The following is a 19444-nucleotide window of genomic DNA, read 5'->3' as shown; positions in this document are numbered from 1 at the left end:
CCAGGGGCTGGAATCACATGAAACGGACGTTGGCAACAAAATCTCGGAATGCGGATGGCTGGCCTCCGTATTGTCCTGCCTCTGCATTTTTCAGGAAGCAAACGCTTTAAAAATTCTATATATATCTAAAAAAAAGTCAATAGTGGGTAGCAGGTGTCTGAGGCTGCCTCGTGAAAGGGGAGATGCTGGCTGTCCCAGGAAGCCTTGTGTTTTCGGGGCAGCTGGCACTGGTGATACCGTGGTGTGTGTGTGTGTGTGTGTGTGTCTGGGCAAATTCCAGATGCTTATCAGGCTGTGTAATCGGAGCGGGGGCCTGAAGGGTTTGCCCCGTGCCCCCGCTGTCCTCTGGAAATGCCCCGTTGGCTCACTGTTTGCTTTTGACCCGCCCACTCCCTCTGCCTGCTACCTGGCCCGACTGGAATATCACGCACCTGCCGAGCGGCACGCGGGGGGAGCGGAGGGAGCCACGCTCACTTCGCCCGCCCGGTGCCTTTCAGTCACGCCGAAACAAGCAGGATAATTCGGTTTCCATGCAGGTGTTCCCCCGTAAGCAGCCATTCAGGTTTGCCCTATCTGTCTACTCAGCGGATGGGATTATATGAGGCGACATTTGATATCATTGCCAATTATGCCACTGGATATTATACGTACACTCCTGCAGTTAAGTGTTTCCGGCACGTTTTTTGCCTCTTGGTATTTGAGCCCCGAGCCTGGCTAGCTTAAAGATGAGGGTTGGATATTGGGTGGAGCTATGTGTAGCCCATGAGAAGGTAAGACCCCTGTCTTATGTTCGCAGGTGACGGAGTGGTTGAAGAAACTAGACGTGAATGTTCAGTGAAGTATGAAAAGGCGACTCAAGTTATTCGATTTTGCATAAAAATAACCCGCAAAATGAATGGATAATGAGTAATTCTGTTGGCCTCCGTATGTCAGGCTTTTCGAATGAAAGCGTATCCAGAGCAACTAAACAGTGAATGATAATGACTGGGTTTGTGTGAAGACAAGCTGCACGCCGCCTTCTTCTTTCACCCAAAAGCCTGATGAACACACGGCAATGGCAGTAGGCTGATTCTCCGGATTCAAAGGTCTGCGGTGGATAGGTAGGGCTGCGTGGTCCGAGGTCTCCCAGTCTGCCTTCCGAACAACAGCGGCGGCGATCAAAGGCAGTCTGGCCGACCGAGTGCATCTTTTACGATGCACGCAAGTGTGAAAAACCTACGGCTGATAACGACAAAACGACGGCTCGCTTTTCGCTCCGTGAGAAGCGGAGTGCCCACCCTCGCCGCTATTTCCGCACTTTGGACTCGAAAGAAGGAGCCGCGAACGGAGAGGCCGCTTGGTTAGCCTCTCGGCCTACGGCGTCAACGAGCGGCTCCGAGTGGGAGGGAGGAACGCCCTCGTAATGAGAGCCTGCCATGTGTGAGAAATATGTTCGTGTAAGGACATGCCGCGGCGACCGCAGGTCTGCACCTTACTGCTGGGACGGGATGTATGTACAGGCTCTGGCTGTGTGGTGTTGCGGGTTTTAATCCGGCCACTGCCTCCACTGTACGCGGCTACCCTGCTGTGTCGACCCTGCTTGACGCCGCTCAGTTGGATTGGCAGATCTGCATAGCTGTTGGAGCTCCTGGGGTTAGATTCACCCACACTCCCGTCCAGATCACATCCCTCCTTAAGGTCATTCCCTCCTGACGCAGGCTGTGGACGACCACAGTCCCCGATCAGCTTTTCCGGAAAATGGATTGTGGGGTTATGGAATATCAGACATATATCTTTAATTTGGATGAAAGATCTACCCCCCCCGGCATTGTTTTTTCGGACGCAGTGGACCTTGGCTTTATATTACTGATGGAGTTTGGGCCTCTGGGAAAGATAGTTAAAGACCCCTGCTCCAAACCCTAAAGTGTGAGACGTAAAATCTAAACTTTATAAGCAATGTGATAATTTTTTTTTTGATTTGCGTGATCAAACAGTAGCAGCTGTTCTCAGCTCAAGATGACAGAAGAAATCTCGGAATGTGTCTTAGTTCCTGGGTTTCACAGATTCTGCACACATTGGCTTCAGAGCGTTATGTTGACGCTGTGGGGAATGGCACGTTATTAAAGTTTGGCTCTGCTAAGTCAGCGTCACGTGGGGTGATGAACCTTGGCGAGTGGCTTAGTTATTAACTGTCATTCAGCTACCAGGGCCTTGTCAGAGAGTGACAGTTCTCAACACTTCTTGCTTTCCCAGTGGGATTAAGGCCTGCCCTCCTGTAATTACTGCTTCAGAGCCCTGCTGGCTTTGCATGAGTACCGTACCTCGTTCCTGAGCTGCGGGTGCCCTCAGTACAGGTCTCGGGTCAAGAGCACTCGTCTCCTCTCTACCCGGCTCTGATGATTGGCTAGCACTGCAAAGGAGGAGGGGAGGAGTTTGCAGCAGAGAGGACCAATGAGAGAGCAGCTGGAGGTGCACTTATGACTCTAAGACATCGTCAAATACTACACTGTGTTTGGTTGGAAGAAAATTGTATTTGCATGGGTATTGCATGAAAGTGTCATGCTAGTTTTGTTGACAGGTGGGGTGTCAGTTTAAGTCAGATGCAGTCCTGCGTAGATGTTGACTTTTAACCCCGGCGTTGGTGTGTCTCCGGGGTGAGTCCGTTTGGTACTGAGTGTGTGCTGCTTTCCTCTTGGATGCATCAGCTGCTCAGTTCTGGCCAGTGTTTGAGCAGACGGGGGTGTCCTGAGCTGCGTTCTGTGCGAGCGTCGAGGTTCCAGAGTCGGCATAATGCCTGGGAGAGGGGTGATAGAGCCTTTAGGAACCTCACCGACACAGGTCTGGATCTGTAGGCAGATGCAAGAGATGGTTGAACCAATCCAGTAGCACTGGAGAGGTTAGGGTGAGGACATGGACAGAAGGAGAGTATGCAAGAGGAACGGCAGGGGAATACATTGCCGTGCTGTATGTGGATTTACACCTGCAGGGGACCAAGAGGGTCATGTGACCAACCCGACGTATGAGATTAAGTCAGAAAGATGGAGCCTTGCATGTGGTGAGCTTTCTCTCAGTCTGTATGTGCAGGATGACATCACTGTGGGTCACGTGTTCTTGTGTGCTTACAAACATGCATTACATGCTAATCTGCGGGTTAAGCTTTAGGAAGCTCTGTGATTAGCCAATTAGATTCGCGGGTTATAGTCTTAGTGGGGGGCGGGTCGGGGGGGGGGGGGGCTGAGTTTCACAACCTACAGTGAATACATACTGTACATATACATATATGCATGGATGAGCAAGCAGAAGGTCCAGGGAGCGCGGGGGAGACTGTTTTTGGTGATTGCAGAGGCAGCAGGCAGCTGTAGGCCTCCCAGGACCGCTGATGTAATGTGTGATTCATTTCCGTCGAGAGTCACACGGCGTCCCGATACCCCCCCCACCTTCTGAACAAGCCGGGAGGCGAATCACCCAATGCTCCACTGTCCCAGTGGCGGTGTCAGCAGGAGGGAGGGGCAGTGTAACATATTGGTGTCTTGCTTAGAAAAGAGCGAGGCCAGACGCTGAGCGGACCGCCGACGGGGGGCGGGGGGCTGCGGGGGGCTTTTGGGGTACGGCCCGGCGTTTTTTCACGTTGCCCTTGTTAGCTCTCGGGTTCCTCCTCAAGGTTCTTTGAAGGCCCCATCTCCTCTCTGTCGTTCACCTTATATACCGAGTGAAACATTAGGATAATAGGAATAAAAGGTCCCCCCCCCCCCACCCCAGCCTGCTGCCCCCATCAGGAAATCCACTTAGGTGATTTCCCGCACCCGAGGAGCGCTCAGGGGCGAACAATAAAACGTGTGATCCTGGTGTCATGGCTGCGGCCGCTCGCTGGATTCCACAGCGATGGGCTCATCCGTCAGTGCTGGTGTTTCCATCAGCCCGTCTGTGAGAGAAGGGGGGGGGGGCGGGCAAGCTATGGCGGACGCGGCAGCTGGGGCAATCCTGGGTAGGAGGGGGGGACGGTTTGCGGCGAACAGCGGGGGCTTTCTGATCTGATTGTTTGTTTGGAAAGGGAGCGTGAGCAGTGAGTGGAGCTTCTGTTCTGGGCGCCTTCCCAGCATGCCACGGTGCAAACCCCCCCCCCCAACTCTGTCATTCTTCAAAACGTACTATTTGGTTTCTGTCTATAAATTTTTCAGTTTCCCTATTAAATATAAGGTAATTGCATTGTCTTTATATGACGCCTGAAGCTATAGGCCTAATTAAAGCCAAGACACAAAGGGACATAGAATTGAGCCGTATTTATTAAGTAGACATATTAATTATGTAAGTCTTTGATAAAATGAGCAATATTCAGGGTGGGGGAGATGATTTCAACAAAGCCGGCAGTTGTGGGGGGGGCGAGATCTGATCGAGAAAAAGCATTTTTCTGTTTCCATGACGATCTTGGAGCTTGATGCTGTTTATGTCCCTCATGGCGTGAAACTTAAGCGGGCAGAATGATGGGAAGGCGGCCCTCTCGCTCTTCCGGGGGCCTGTGACACGTCTCTCGCCCAGTGACAGCGGCCGCTCGACTTGCGTGCCCGTGTGTCGCCACGTGCACATGTGTGTGCGCCAGGCCGTGGGTGTTTGTCTGGGTGCAGAGTGATGGGTAGTGGAGGAGGGGGCGTGGCCTAGCATGTGCAGCCGAGAGCTGACTACAGCAGGAAGTTCTTCTCCTCGGCGCCCGAGGTGTCGGACTGGAGCAGGTGCACCTGAGAGGTCTGTCGTCCGCTCCCATGGTTTCAGCGTCGACGCAGGAGGGGGGAAGGCTGACCATGGACAGACATACCAGCTCTGGGATCTATCACAGCATGATACATTTAGCTTCCTAATGCCACTTCGGATGATCTCGGTAACTTTTCTTTATTACATAGCATTAAATTTTTATCACCAGAATAATGCCGCAGAAGAGAGGTAAGAGGAAACGGCAGGGACGACGGCCACCTCTCGGGGGCTTGTGGGCTGTAGGGTGTCGGGTTACCTCCGGCCGTAAACCGTGCTGGCTTTGGCATCCTTCTCCTGGGATGGCACCGCCAGTGGTCCAAAGCCCGCAAGTGCTGGTAGAGAAGCTGGCACCTGACCTCTGAGGGGTGGCTTTCGCTTAACCGCTTGCATGCAGGTCTGTACGAACCTTTGCAGCTTCTGGTCATTCTGCTGCAGCCCCAGGATGCTGTTGGTTCTGCTTCCCCTGTTAATCGTAGCTTATTCGAGACTCGTCACTTTTTCTCTTTCGCTTTTTAACACCTGCCGCGCAGCCAGCCGACGCGGGGCGCCGACAGTGCGGCCGTGACGGATTCTCATTTGCGGGTGCCGGCGGGCAGCAGCGGGATTTTCCGCGTGACGGTCCCCGCTGCAGCGCCGAGACAATGGGGCGATTTCTGCGAAAACAACACAGAGGATGCTTTAAGTCCAAGGATTATGTAACGCGGAGCACCCATGAAATGATCTCCGGGGAGCTCTTTACAACCATAACAGGATTTTCCCCTCCAAGGGAATGGGGGATAAAAAGAAAGTGTGTGCCGATGCATACGATATTTGATCATCTCTTATTTTTCGCTGCGTAATCTCATTCCGAGTGGCGCGATGCGTGTAACGCTGGACGTCATTCCCCTTTTGGTGCGGACAGGCGGGAGCTTGGGTATTGCTCAACCGCTGGCCGCTAACGACAGCCGCGAAGGTGGGAGAATGCCGTGGCTTTTATCTCCACACTGGGGCGCGCTGGAAAGTGACATTTTGGGCCTTTTGAAGCCATTTCTGTTCAGACTGTTTTCTACGTGTCATCTGCAGTTTGGCAGGGGGGTGTTGGCAGTGTGGTCGCAGCACTGCGCTGTGCACGTTTCCACTGGAAGCGAACTCTATACACCTACAAGTTTGAAAAGTAAAAGAGAAACATTGTGCAACTTTATCTGTCATGTTTATTGTATGATAATGACTGTATACTATAACAGGCACAATATGAGACATTACTTATTTAGAGTATAGAATGTAAATTATACTTTCTTTGCAGTCTTGAAACCGCACAGCTATTTCTTACATTGCGAAAAGAATGTCATGCGGGAAGGTTTGACTGCAGTGTTGGTGTCTGTGGTATTTAATGAATATGGACTAAGCATGTTGTGTTTCTCTGTCCTATAACAATTGACTGGATTTGATCGCAGATGTCCCGCCCACCCCCGCACCCCCAAACTGCAGCTGACAAACACAGGGCTAACCCCAGTGTGTCTTCAGGCCAATAATAATTCCTGCTCCCAGGGACGGGGTGAAAATCCTCCTGCAGGAGCTGGCGATCGTGCCGATTTAATCCTCGGACTATATCCCAGTAACTGGCGGTTATGAGTTGAAATGGATTCCATTCCTTCTTGGAAGGATATTTCCCATTATTAACCTTTGGCTATATGTTTACATTCTACTGGAGGTATGGATTTGCAGATCTGTGGAGCCAAAAAATTTCCCAAAACTCCCAGCCTGACCAGTAGCTTTAGCCTGGTTTTTCCCTTCTCTCTGATGTAACAATAAAAGAAATAATATATTAAATGTAATTATTGTTAAAAATAATAATAATAATTGTGTTTTTTTTCTTCTGCTCTCTGGGGACTAAAGATGTATGCGAGCTGAGCTAGGTCACAGTGATTCTCATAAATGGATCTTACAGATTTCTCTGACTAGACTAGAGTACCCCTCCTTTCCTCTGTGGTCTCCTCGAACATTGCGTTCTCTCTCACACGTGTGGCCCCTCCCATGCAGCAGACAATAAGCATGGAATTTGCCGGTACAGAAGTTCACCAAATGTCCATGGACCATCGCATCTCACCATGGGGGTCCATCAGGGTTGTGGGGATCAGTAGGGGCTATGTGTGGGGATATGCAGTCCGTCATGGTGAGATCACTCAGGTTCAGTGCATCGCCTCTTGGCTGACACACGACGGTTTCCTGATGTGCGGTCAAGAGAAACCCAAACTAACTGTAGAGCTTAGGAGGATTCCTCATGGGGAGCGTTCTCAGCACCACATTCCCATCTTTTCACCTACATCCTTCATTTTGTCAAACTGAATGTAGTTTTTTTTCTGGAATGACTGAAATGATGAAGTTGCAGCTAGTATTCTGTGTCACGGTGAAGAATTTAATCACGAAAAAAGTTCTCCGAAGCGGTGATGGAGTTCGTTGACGGAGGCGATGGGCTAAAGCCCATTTGGCAATGGCAGTTTTCTCTGAGGAAAGTTGTATTCGGAAAGGAGTGGGCAAGGCAGCCTTCACTAGCCCGGGGCTGGTGGGCTTCTTCTAATTTAATTTCTGCGATTTGTCAGCATCCGAGAGATATGAATAGCTCATAGTTTGTCATCGAACGTTCTTGGGGAATGATTAAAGAAACCTTTCTTGTTCGATGATCAGTCAACCTAATTATGCCTTGTCCTCCTGCACGCTGATGAGATTTGTGTAATTGGTCTGAAGGTGTCATCGGAAAAGCGAAGCATCGATCCGAGCTCACGGGGACAACGGTGACAGGCGCGGCCGGCTCAGCCAGCCGATATTCCAGCTTCTCACCCCAAAGATTTTGTCGTGCTCCTTGCCAAATTTTCTGATAGTATTAGTTCTCTTGCATCAAACAGTATTTGCCAACACAAAGGCTGGCATTTGGCATTAAAGCATTACTAAGTTAAAAATTTGCATATAGTAGCTTACCATAGCATGCTTAGCAGCTATACCTGACATTATCCCAGTTTACATGTCCATACAGCTGGACATCGCAAATTTTGGGTCGCTCAAAGGCTTAGTAACTGCTTTTGCATACTTAACCGCATAGTCCGCTTCCCTTCAGTAGAAAGGAATTCTTCAGAATAGCAGCTTCTGAAAGGCTTAGTTTGATGCTCGTAATCAATACATTCAAGAACCAAAGCGATTGGTGAAAAAATCCCCTTGCTGGACTCAGTATCACTGTGATAAACTGTGTGGTGGAGGCTGACCAGATTACCTATGATTAATTGCATTTCCTGTTGTCTCTTAGATCACTACTGCAATGCTAATACTTGCTACTGTAAACGCTCGGAATAGGCTTCGCTGATGTGGCCGCTCTCTATCTTGTGTTCTGCCCTGCAGTGGTCTGCGCCGTCTCTCAACCTTGGCCGAGGGGTCCCTCTGATCGTCACGGGCGTGGGCCCAAGGCTGAGAGAAACCTGGGTGCAGAGTGAAGCTTCCCCAGTGGGGGCCCCTTCCTGTTTTACACCACTGGTGAGTTTGGCCACAGCTGCTTTTCACTCCTTCCATGTTTCTGTCTCTTATATACAACCAGGAGAGCTATAAGATCTAGTAGGTTTCAGGACACATACTCACCAGATCAGTAGCCCCTCCTTAATTTATCCTATTTCACTCATTTCATCATGCTGTTGGGTTCCTTGGTTTTATCCGTCATTTGGGTTATACATTGCATGAAGTGCAAATTAAACCCTTTGTACTCTGGCCCATCCTTCAAATGTCTGGAATATCTTTATTTTCCTGAAGACGTTTTGCTTGGTGGCAGTTAGCAGAATTCCCGATAGAGCCTTGACCTCCAAGATGGCTACATCAATCATGCAGGCTTTGTTTCCTGTTTCTTTTTTCTTATGTTGGCCAGTTGTTAAAACTGATTTTTTTTCCCAGTTATTTCATAAAGGATGAGAGCATTTTGATAGTCTAAGGGACTAGGAACTAAGGGACATCCATCCATCCATCCATCCATTTTCCAAACCGTTTATCCTACTGGGTCGCGGGGGGTCCGGAGCCTATCCCGGAAGCAATGGGCACGAGGCAGGGAACAACCCAGGATGGGGGGCCAGCCCATCGTAGGGCACACTCACACACCATTCACTCACACATGCACACCTATGGGCAATTTAGCAACTCCAATTAGCCTCAGCATGTTTTTGGACTGTGGGGGGAAACCGGAGTACCCGGAGGAAACCCCACGACGACATGGGGAGAACATGCAGACTCCACACACATGTGACCCAGGCAGAGACTCGAACCCGGGCCCCAGAGGTGTGAGGCAACAGTGCTAACCACTGCACCACCATGGCACCCCACTAAGGGACATACTTTTGTAATATCAAAATTTACAGTGGTATTCTTAAATGACACACACAAGTCATGCAGAATTAGTCAGACCCTTGCAGTTAATGTCACATTTTGTGAAACTGCAGACTGATGCAGGATTTTTCGGATCTGCCGAAGGATTTTCTGACGCTCTCTGTAACTTGGGATGATAAAATAGCAGAAATAATGTGATTGCATAAGAAACCAGGCCCCTCTGTGTTTGGTGGAAGCAGCTTTGGCAGAAAACACCGCCATGGGAAGTTGGGAGTCAGCCTGAAGCCGCTTTGGCAGAAAACACCGGCATGGGAAGTTGGGAGTCAGTCTGAAGCAGCTTTGGCAGAAAACACCGGCATGGGAAGTTGGGAGTCAGACTGAAGCAGCTTTGGCAGAAAACACCGGCATGGGAAGTTGGGAGTCAGTCTGAAGTAGCTTTGGCAGAAAACACCGGCATGGGAAGTTGGGAGTCAGTCTGAAGCAGCTTTGGCAGAAAACACCGGCATGGGAAGTTGGGAGTCAGTCTGAAGTAGCTTTGGCAGAAAACACCGGCATGGGAAGTTGGGAGTCAGTCTGAAGTAGCTTTGGCAGAAAACACCGGCATGGGAAGTTGGGAGTCAGTCTGAAGCAGCTTTGCACAACTTTGAGCAATGCTTCTTTGTCTTATTAGGCATGGTTGCCACTGTGCGGTCTTCTGCGGGGTTCACTTAATTATACTTAAGTAACCCTCTTATACCTTCTGTTGGCTGTATTAACATCTGCAAACTGTTCCGGAGTGGATTTTTTGAGTGAATATTACCACATTTTATTTGCTTCTTAGACCAGCACAACCAAAGTTATTGGCTCGTAGTTAGTGAAGGGCTGGATCTGTAATCATATGCATAATGTAAAAGACATGCTAGTGATCGACTGGAAATGGAAAAAAGGTATTAAACCACTTTAGGATTCTTTTGTGTGTGAGGATAGTTCATTCATGAGGTACTTTTGTTAACTAGAAAGGACAACATACTTTAAATTTGCTCCTGTATGAGAGTTCAACATTGTGCCAGTATATATCATTTGTTAAATGGTACCTTGTGTTATGTTTATAGTAAGTTTGCTTGACAAAATGACATAATCCTGGTCAGTAATAACTATTGTTGTCTTTTAAATTTTTTGCCAATGAAAAATTATTTTTTTTAAAAAAAGAAAGAATTTTTAGCTCCTTAAAATATATATCAGTTCTTATATTGTTGAGGGGGGGCGGCATGGTGGTGCAGTGGTTAGCACTGTCGCCTCACACCTCTGGGACCCGGGTTCGAGTCTCCGCCTGGGTCACATGTGTGCGGAGTTTGCATGTTCTCCCCGTGTCGTCGTGGGGTTTCCTCCGGGTACTCCGGTTTCCCCCCACAGTCCAAAAACATGCTGAGGCTAATTGGAGTTGCTGAATTGCCCGTAGGTGTGCATGTGTGAGTGAATGGTGTGTGAGTGTGCCCTGCGATGGGCTGGCCCCCCATCCTGGGTTGTTCCCTGCCTCGTGCCCATTGATTCCGGGATAGGCTCCGGACCCCCCGCGACCCAATAGGATAAGCAGTTTGGAAAATGGATGGATGGATGGATGGATATTGTTGAGGGCCTAGTTCTGTTAACCATATATGCATCATCAATATGACCACATTTCTTGTTCCTAGATGTCTTTCCTGTTGAGCTGTCTTGGCCCTGAGCATAACGGCCCTTTATATTTAGGACAGAACATGGTTATTTCAGCAGATACATGCCTTCACCACATGTCCTAGGAGAGGAAACAGCCAGTCAGCTTTTGCAGCATGCAGCTTAGCGGATATATTTGCATTCCAATTTACCGTTGTGTTGATGGCATCCCGCGTATGTGCACTCAAGGCCCATGTCGACAGTGTGGCTCATCTATTGGCTGTAGCCTCGGTGCGGTTGCTTTGGGCCCCACGCCGGGCTGTCACGGATAAAGCCTGTAAATTTACCCAGCGGCCAAAATAATTCATTTTTAGCAGAGGGGGAAAAGGGTTTTATGGAGTTTTAGCGCCGATTTATAAGCTATGAGGTGCGGAGTTGACGCTTTTCACCCTGGATGCCCGAGTGTCTGTCTCTACGAGCAGAATAACATGCAGAATAATAACAGTAATTCCAGAAAGGAAAAACCAAACATAAAGGCAGGTTTATAGAAGATAACGGCGCAGAGCAGATGCTGAATTTCACACTGACACGATGAGAGACGCCAGTTCCCAACCTTCGGTTCGAAACCCTGGTCCAAGATGGACAGGGCAGAAGCAGACTTTTACCCAAGGCTGGGCGACCTCAAGACGCTAGTGAGCGAGCTTCGGATTGCACTGCTTTGATTCTAATGGAGTCCGCGCGTCGGCGGGCGGAAGAAGAGAAGAACGTAGCTTGAATGGAGCCACGTTGTACGTGGAGGTACCAGTGAGGAGGACAATTAATCTGAGCCCTTGCAGCTGCCTCCTGACATTTCTGCAAAATGTTGTGGAAAATTTAATGAAGGCTAGCTCAGTAATGGTTTCAAGCCTAGCTGGTGGAAAATATGACCATCTTTCCATAGACAATTAAGGCGAACACGGAGCCTTTTTTCCCTCCTTTTTTTTCACATCCCCCCTCCTTCCCTCCATAGGGGATGTGATATGTTCCTTCCAGCACTAAGTGGAAACATGTAAACAGATGCAGCTGCGCGGTACTGAGTCCGACGGAAAAGCGGGGGCCCCTAGTGGCCCTCGGAGAAACGGCAGAGCGGCACCGATACCCACACCTCCCACTTCGTGAAAAATAGTCGAGTGTTACACGGCAGCGGCGTGCGCTTTCACCCTCGGCAGCATGGGGGCGCTGGGACGCAATGGTGTCGGGGAGGGTTTGTTTATTTATTTTTTGATGCTATTAGGGTTTGCGGCAGTCTACACGAGAACTATTTCGGTCGCAAGAAAAGTTGTCTGGGGAGGGATTGTTTGCACTGAGGTGGTTCTCACTTTCGCGATCGCTTCCCCCACCTCCTCCTCCGACCTCAGCGCACCGCCGATCGTGGCTTGGCGGCACCAAGTCCTTTCCCCTGCCCGCCGCGGCGGGGCCCCTTGTTTGCGGGGTAATTGTACTCCAGGTCAGCGAGTGCATCTGGCCTGCTGTAGCGCACTAGCATTAGTATGTGACCTCATGTCGAGCGCAACGCTTTCTCTTCCCTCCCTCGGATCTGCTTTGGCCCCTTCTGGCCCACCTCCTGATCTGACACCTAGGGCGGCGCACTATCCGTCTCTCCTTGGCCCAGAATGTTGGGTGGGGGGAGGGTTCGAGAGAGAGAGAGAGAGAGATGCATTCTATATGAGGAATGACATCACTCCTCCATCCCCTTGCACGACTTTCCACAAACTCATGGGTGGATTTGCAGCTGTCTAAAAAAAAAAACGTAAGTTTCAGAAAGCTTGTCGTCACCCCCCACCACCCCACCTGCCGCTTCTGATGAGACCATGCCCCCTCTTTTTCCCCGCTGCTGCTGCCACAAAGGAGCACTTCCGTCTGAACGGGACAAAGAAAAAAAAAATAAACAAACTGGATGCGGCAGGTCTGCTGGATCCAAAAACCAATGTAGAAAAATAAGGCAGCAGTGTCCCCCGGGTGACCCTCGGGCTCACCTCGTGACTCAGACGCGGAGGGCTTTGTGGTCTTAACACTAGACATTATTTAGGAAACAATAGCCCGGGACATGGAGCGTTTATCAGGAAGCACAGTGCAGTCGGTAGACTACGAAAGCTGTCATCTTACCTGCTGTCTGCCATCGAAGCGTGGCGAGTCTGGGTGCACTCGTTTATTAAATACAGAATACACAGTCTACGTTGGGTATATCACGTTAGCATCGTCCATCTTCCAACTTTTTGTTCTGGTAATGCTCATAGGAGGGTTTGGAGCTTATTCCAGGTAGCACAAAAATGGTACTATGTGTCATTGGGTACTATGTGCAATGGGGTACTACGTGCAGAGAGGTATTATGGAAAATAGGTACTATATGCAGAAGGGTACTATGTGCAATAAGATACTACGTGCAGAAGGGGACTATGTCAAATAGGTACTATATGCAGAGGGGTACTATGTAAAATAGGCACTATATGCAGAAAGGTACTACGTGCAGAGGGGGACTATGTGCAATTTAAAGAAGCCAGTTAGCCTAACCAACGTGGAAGTTCATGCAATGTAAGGAGAACATGGAAACTCCACACAGAGAAGATGTGGCGCTTAAACCCCCAACCCTGGAGGCGTGAAGCTCCAGTTTGACCGGAGCTGTGATCCTGGGGACATGTTGTCTTCAAAGAAGGAAGTCCTCAGCTTTGCAGGTATTTTTTCTTACAGCGTAGCCTCTACCTTCTTCGTATTTCCCTGCACGTTCCTTTGTCTTGTTCTTTCGGGCACAGTATCTAAGCGCCGCGGGGGCCTCAGTCAGACATCGGCCCTCTTCAAAGCGGTGTCACCCGCTCACACCCCTCACCGCACCTCTCCCGGTGTCCGGACGCCCGGTGACATCTCCTCCCGGTGTCTGTGCTGACAGCCAGTGAGATGGAAACGTTACATAACGCAGTGTGTCGTAATGCCACTTGCCGGCTCTCTGTCTCTGCATTGCGCGTGTGCCCTCTACCCCCACCTACCCACCCTCAGAAACTGTTTACTCTGTCTGAAAACATCCATGGACTCATCCCACCCTCGCTCTCTTTCTTGCAGACACACACACACACACACACACACACACACACACACACACACACACACACACAAACACACACACAAACATGCATACACACATACACACACACGCACACACACACACACACACACAAACGCACATGCATACACACATGCACACACATACACACACATGCACACACACACAAACACACACGCACATGCATACACACATGCACACACGTACACACACATACACACACAAACGCACATGCACACACACATGCACACACATACACACACACACACACATGCACACACAGGCACACAGGTCAGATGCTCTTTTCTTAGGGTCCCTTTCTGCTCATTCAAAATTTCGAGCTGAACTGTCGTTGTGTCTGTTAGAGAAGAGGACCCCCCCCCTCCCCCCACTGACATTATTCATGCACCAGTCCTCACTCAGCGAGCCTCACAGAGACCATCTGCGGGCACCCTCGTCTGACAGCCAACGGCTGGCGTTCATGTTTCCGTACGAACCGAAGCGTTGTTTGCAGCCCAGCTCTGCGGCCTGGGCACAGAGATGTTGCAGCGGCGTTCGGCCTTGGGGGGGGGGGCTATGTGTACGCCTCGCTGACTTCCTGAAGGGCTGCAGGTGCGTCATGATGACACCGGTAACAGCTCCTCGGACATCGCTGAGCGGTCTGGGCCAGTTACCGACGCGATTAAGAAAGCTAGGTTTCAGAATAACTGAGCTCGAAAACCATTCCTCAGATGGAGCTCTTCTCAAATATCAGGTATGTGGGGGTCACTCTATACAAGGAGATGAATCCTTTGTTCCCGCTGTTCTTCATGATGCCATTGGGGAATTCCGAATCTTGTAATTAGTGACATTATTTGAATGGGGACCACCATAACTCTCAGTGCAAACTCACAGCATGCGTTTGCTGCCCTCGTCGTTCCCACCTTGACATCGGTCCTGCCTACCGCACCATCCTGACATAGGTCAGAAAAATCTAAATTTGTGTCAAAGCTTATTTTCACTAGCGGTGTAATTAACACGAGAAGAAAGCAGAAATATTTTAGCAAGGCCATGTGGTTTTGAGAGATTATATCATTCTAAGACTATGTCCCCTAATCTGAGGTATGGCACTATTGGTGTATTTCACTATATTTAAATGAGGTTATTTTGGTTGTCAACAAATGAGCTAAAATTATTAAAATATAGACTGATGCTGTGCACATCAAACTCTTTAAATGGAATGGCATTTCACTTACCCACATGAGACGTGAAGTCAGCTTTTTAAGCTCTCTCTATATTTTTTCTTCTGAATAGCTCATAAATATCAAAATTATTTCCTCAAGTTCAGGTGAATAATGCAGTTGTGCCAATCACTCCTAAAAATGCTTTCTTGTACCAACCTGCTCTATTTTCAGACACCATTTTATGTTTTATTTCTGCCAGCTGATAAATCCAGTGGAGGTTGTAAAAGTCAGCTACGCTCACTAATGAGCTGGATTAGTGACAAGGACCTACAGCAGAGCTGATTGGATGTCTGCAGTTAACAGTAACTTTCATTCTATTATAGGCAAACGGGCAGAGGGGGGCGCCGTTTGCGGTATGCATGTGGGATAGCTTGTTTTTCTGTGCTACTTAAGAAGTAATGTTCTCTCTGAAGGCTGGTAAAATTTAGTCCGGTATAACACTTAGTGGTGGTAATGGTGGGGGGGGGGGGGGGGTGGTAAGTACCCAGAAGACTGGGTTTTTATGGACCATAGTGCCCAGTTCGCTGCAAGGTGAGTGTTGTTGCCAAAACCCTGGTAATTACTGAATGGAAATGATTAGCAGTGCTTTAAATTATTCCTCATTTGCCCTAGGAGAAGCCTTGCGAGGTACATTAGGGAACAGTACGCGAAATGGATTTGCTTGAGCTTCGGACAGAGACCGAGCCGCGTGCCGGTCCCACAAACGTACATCCCCACTGTGTGTTTGTTGCAGTACGACTTGGCAGCCAGGACAAGTGGGACATCTTACACAAGACTCCCCTGGGACGCACCGCTTTTTTACCCACTCCGGCATCAGTCCCAGCGATGTACGACTTGGCATTACATCACGCTGAATCCTTTTAGGATAGATGTAGCACACGCCATCTTTTCACGAATGAGCGAGAGCCGCCATAATCCCCTCCGACTGCGAAAATGTGACGAGTCTAATCCGTGAATTAAGGAGGAGAATGCATTTTTATGTTGAGGGGGCCCTCGTGAGGCTGGCACCATCAACCACACAATGGGGGCCCCCCCTCCCCCCCCCGGTGTCCCACGATCTTGGATGAAGGGGGGCTGACCAGCCATTCTCCTAAGCGTCATGGCTTAAGTACCACGGCAATGTGCTCGTCAGGGAAATCAGATCAGCTGGGAAGCGTGCGCACGTGCCTGTATTCATGTCACATTTTATATTTATCCGGACGCCTCACCTCAGTCGGGTGGAAACGACCCTTTTCCCGTGTGAATATTCATAGGCCGCTCACTTACATAACTGCGGTGAGTCATGTGGATCGATGTTCCTGTGAATCCTATAGAATGTCCTTCCTCTCCCTTTCAGATTAATGTTCTTCCACAGTCTGCCGTGTGCCTCCTACGTGCTGTCCCTCCACGCGTATGACTCGCCGTGGGTGTCGGAAGGGTGCCGTGGAGTATTTTCAGCTATGTTCCGGAGATATAAATATAATTGTCACACAATTCGGTTCAATTCTTTAACTTCTCCTTTCCCCATAAAAATGGCATCCAAACAGTGCCTTACATAATGCGGAAGAACTCCATTAATAACTATTAAACCGAGAAAAAAATAAAACAGACTCCGACTCAGTAACGCTCAGTGTTGCGTTAGCAACAAGTAGCACAGCGCTTACCCAAAAAGTTAGATAACAACTGTTCATTTAAAAAAAAAAAAAAATAAATATCCGGTACATTGTACTTTCAGGGCCAAATTTTGTTAGAATTATTGTTAGAAAAAGCAAGAAAAAGAAGCTAAAGTTACAATTTTGTAGAATTGGTGTCGAACATTAACGCTAATTAGAAGGCCTCTTTCGCTAATGATGATGACGATAATTTGTACTTAAAAATAAACAGAAAAATGTTAACAGTCTGGGCAGCTTTGATACAGTAATGAATAGTGATTCAAGGAGCACTTTTGCCTGGATCCTTCTATCCATATTATCCTAGACAGGTTAATTAACACAACAAGCTCCTTTTTTAGCGGAGTTCATTAAGCACATCTGAGTGCTCTGTAGCAGTGACATCACTTTGATTAGTTCCTTTTCGCTAGGCTAACCACTCCTCTTCCTGTGAGTTGCAGTTCTTCACATTGTGGGCCAAGCCTCTTATACTCAATTAGACCTCAGAAGACTGTTAGAGTGGCGGAGAAAATAGAAAAAAAGATTTAAAAAAATAACATCACCTGGATTTTAGAGAATGGTTGTTCTCCGCAGAGCTGCCTTCTTGTGCTGATTTTATTTCTGAAATAATTCAAAGTACGCAGATATATATTTCATGACCCCGTGAAGCCCTCCTCCTGGTTGGGTTCCAGAGGCCTCGGCGGATGAGGTGTCGCTTGTCTGTTGGGAGATTCCTGACAGGAGGTTCCTGAGACACAGGCGTGTTTGAAGTTATAGCCTGCATTACAAAATAGGCCAGAGGTCAGTTTCTGAAAATTAGGATTTCCTTAATGTTTGCATCATATATTTTTTCTGTAAATATATGAAAATAGAAAATACACACACACACACGCACACACAAAAAAGAACAATTTGCACAGCAAAACCAGTGTTGAAAAGTGTCTCTATAGCTTGATTCCTCGGAATAATTACCATTTCCCCTGAACACAGCATCAAGAACAAGAGGCATTCGTTTAAGTTTCAGCAGGAAGTCATCCAGCATGGCTTCCCAGCTATTCTGCAGCAATTCCCAGAGATATCGAGTGTTTTTGGGCTACTTTACTTTGAATATTCTGTCCACTTTGCCCTGCAGACTTACTAGGGAATTGGAGATTGAGCAGGCCAGTCCATTAGTTTGAGTTGTCCTTCACTTTCCTTCTTCTCTAAATAGTTCTCGTACAATTTTGACACGTTTCGGGTCGTTATCTCGCTGAAAAACGCTCAATCAGCCATATTCCTGATGGAATGGCATGCCGGGGAAATGTACTATGATAGCTGCACTGGTTGAGATTGCTATGGATTTGTTAAAGATCACCAGCCCTGTCACCTGCAAAGCAAAAAGCTGCCTGCTCCGTGCTTGGCACAAGGAACCACACATGCAGAACTCATGCATTTATCCTCAGTGCTGCTTAAAAATACGTGCTGGTTGGACCTGAATTTTCCAAATTTTGACATATTAGTCCACAAGACAGATTGTTAATCATGTGAATCGATGTATATATGGTTTAAAGCAAAGATAATTAGGGTCTCAACTAGGTATGTGCAAATATTTGACTGGTACTGGGTGCCCTGTCATAGACTGTCCTCCTGTCCAGTATGTCCCCTGCGTTGTACTGGGGACCCTGTCATAGACTGTCCTCCTGTCCAGTATGTCCCCTGCGTTGTACAGGGTGTCCTGTCATAGACTGTCCTCCTGTCCAATATGTCCCCTGTGTTGTACTAGGTGCCCTGTCATAGATTGTCCTCCTGTCCAGTATGTCCCCTGCTTTGTACAGGATGCCCTGTCATAGACCGTCCTCCTGTCCAGTATGTCCCCTGCGTTGTACTGGGTGCCCTGTCATAGACTGTCCTCCTGTCCAATATGTCCCCAGCTTTGTACTGGGTGCCCTGTCATAGACTGTCCTCCTGTCCAGTATGTCCCCTGCGTTGTACTGGGTGCCCTGTCATAGACTGTCCTCCTGTCCAATATGTCCCCAGTTTTGTACTGGGTGCCCTGTCGTAGACTGTCCTCCTGTCCAGTATGTCCCCTTCATTGTACTGGGTGCCCTGTCATAGACTGTCCTCCTGTCCAGTATGTCCCCTTCATTGTACTGGGTGCCCTGTCATAGACTGTCCTCCTGTCCAGTATGTCCCCAGCTTTGTACCCTTTGTAACCTTTCCCAGGACAGACTTTAGGTTCACCATAACCATGTACTGGATAAACAGTGCTGGAAGATGTATGTATGTGTACATAGATATTTGAATTCTGGTTTTATACCCTTAAGGTCCCCTCAGAACTCAAGTCTAGATCATGTCCATCACAATCTGGCATTAGAAGCCCAAAACCATAATCACTTTCTTGGCTTCAGCTGGTGAGAGGTAGGTGGGCTGTGAAGGGAAGACCAGTATCCTGTGCCTTTGTACTTACAAATCTACTCTATGCTGCTTTTCAACAACATCGAAACTGAATTCGCTGGTGTTTTGTCTGTTTGTTCGGCCCATGTGGATATATTTTTTTAGCACAGAAGAGCGTATTCATGTCCCAGTTATGTGGTACTAGGAGAGCTTGCGGCCCATTAGACGAAATGAATGAAATTGTCATACAATGACAGTGCTCCCTCATTGTTTAAAGGTCAGGCTATGCTGCATCATGTGCTATTGTGTCTTATATCCAAGCGTGTTTCCATGTTTATTACGGAATTAAACTGTAGTGGTCGCTTGGAGTCTCCATGCTGTTTGATCATTAAGGTTGTTCAATCCATCGCTGAAAGGTGGACAAGCTCTGAACAGTA

At 48.5% G+C, this 19444-nt stretch overlaps 1 protein-coding gene across 5 annotated transcripts in view; it reads left to right on the top strand.

Moving 5' to 3' along the window:
* Positions 1-19444, top strand: part of hivep2a (HIVEP zinc finger 2a) — a 66137-nt gene that overhangs the window by 33224 nt on the left and 13469 nt on the right. For 4 of the 5 annotated variants that reach the window (XM_048986506.1, XM_048986503.1, XM_048986504.1 and 1 more), the window contains one exon: positions 8095-8226. The exons of the other annotated variant lie outside the window; for it this stretch is intronic. The gene's annotated coding sequence lies outside the window, so the exon portion shown is untranslated. The remainder of the gene's footprint in view (positions 1-8094; positions 8227-19444) is intronic. 5 annotated transcript variants of the gene reach the window in all.

This window comes from Brienomyrus brachyistius, chromosome 19 (genome assembly GCF_023856365.1).
Source record: "Brienomyrus brachyistius isolate T26 chromosome 19, BBRACH_0.4, whole genome shotgun sequence".
Classification (NCBI taxonomy): Eukaryota; Metazoa; Chordata; class Actinopteri; order Osteoglossiformes; family Mormyridae; genus Brienomyrus; species Brienomyrus brachyistius.
The sequence above is the reverse complement of the archived record's forward strand: the minus strand, read 5'-3'. Positions and strand labels throughout refer to the sequence as shown.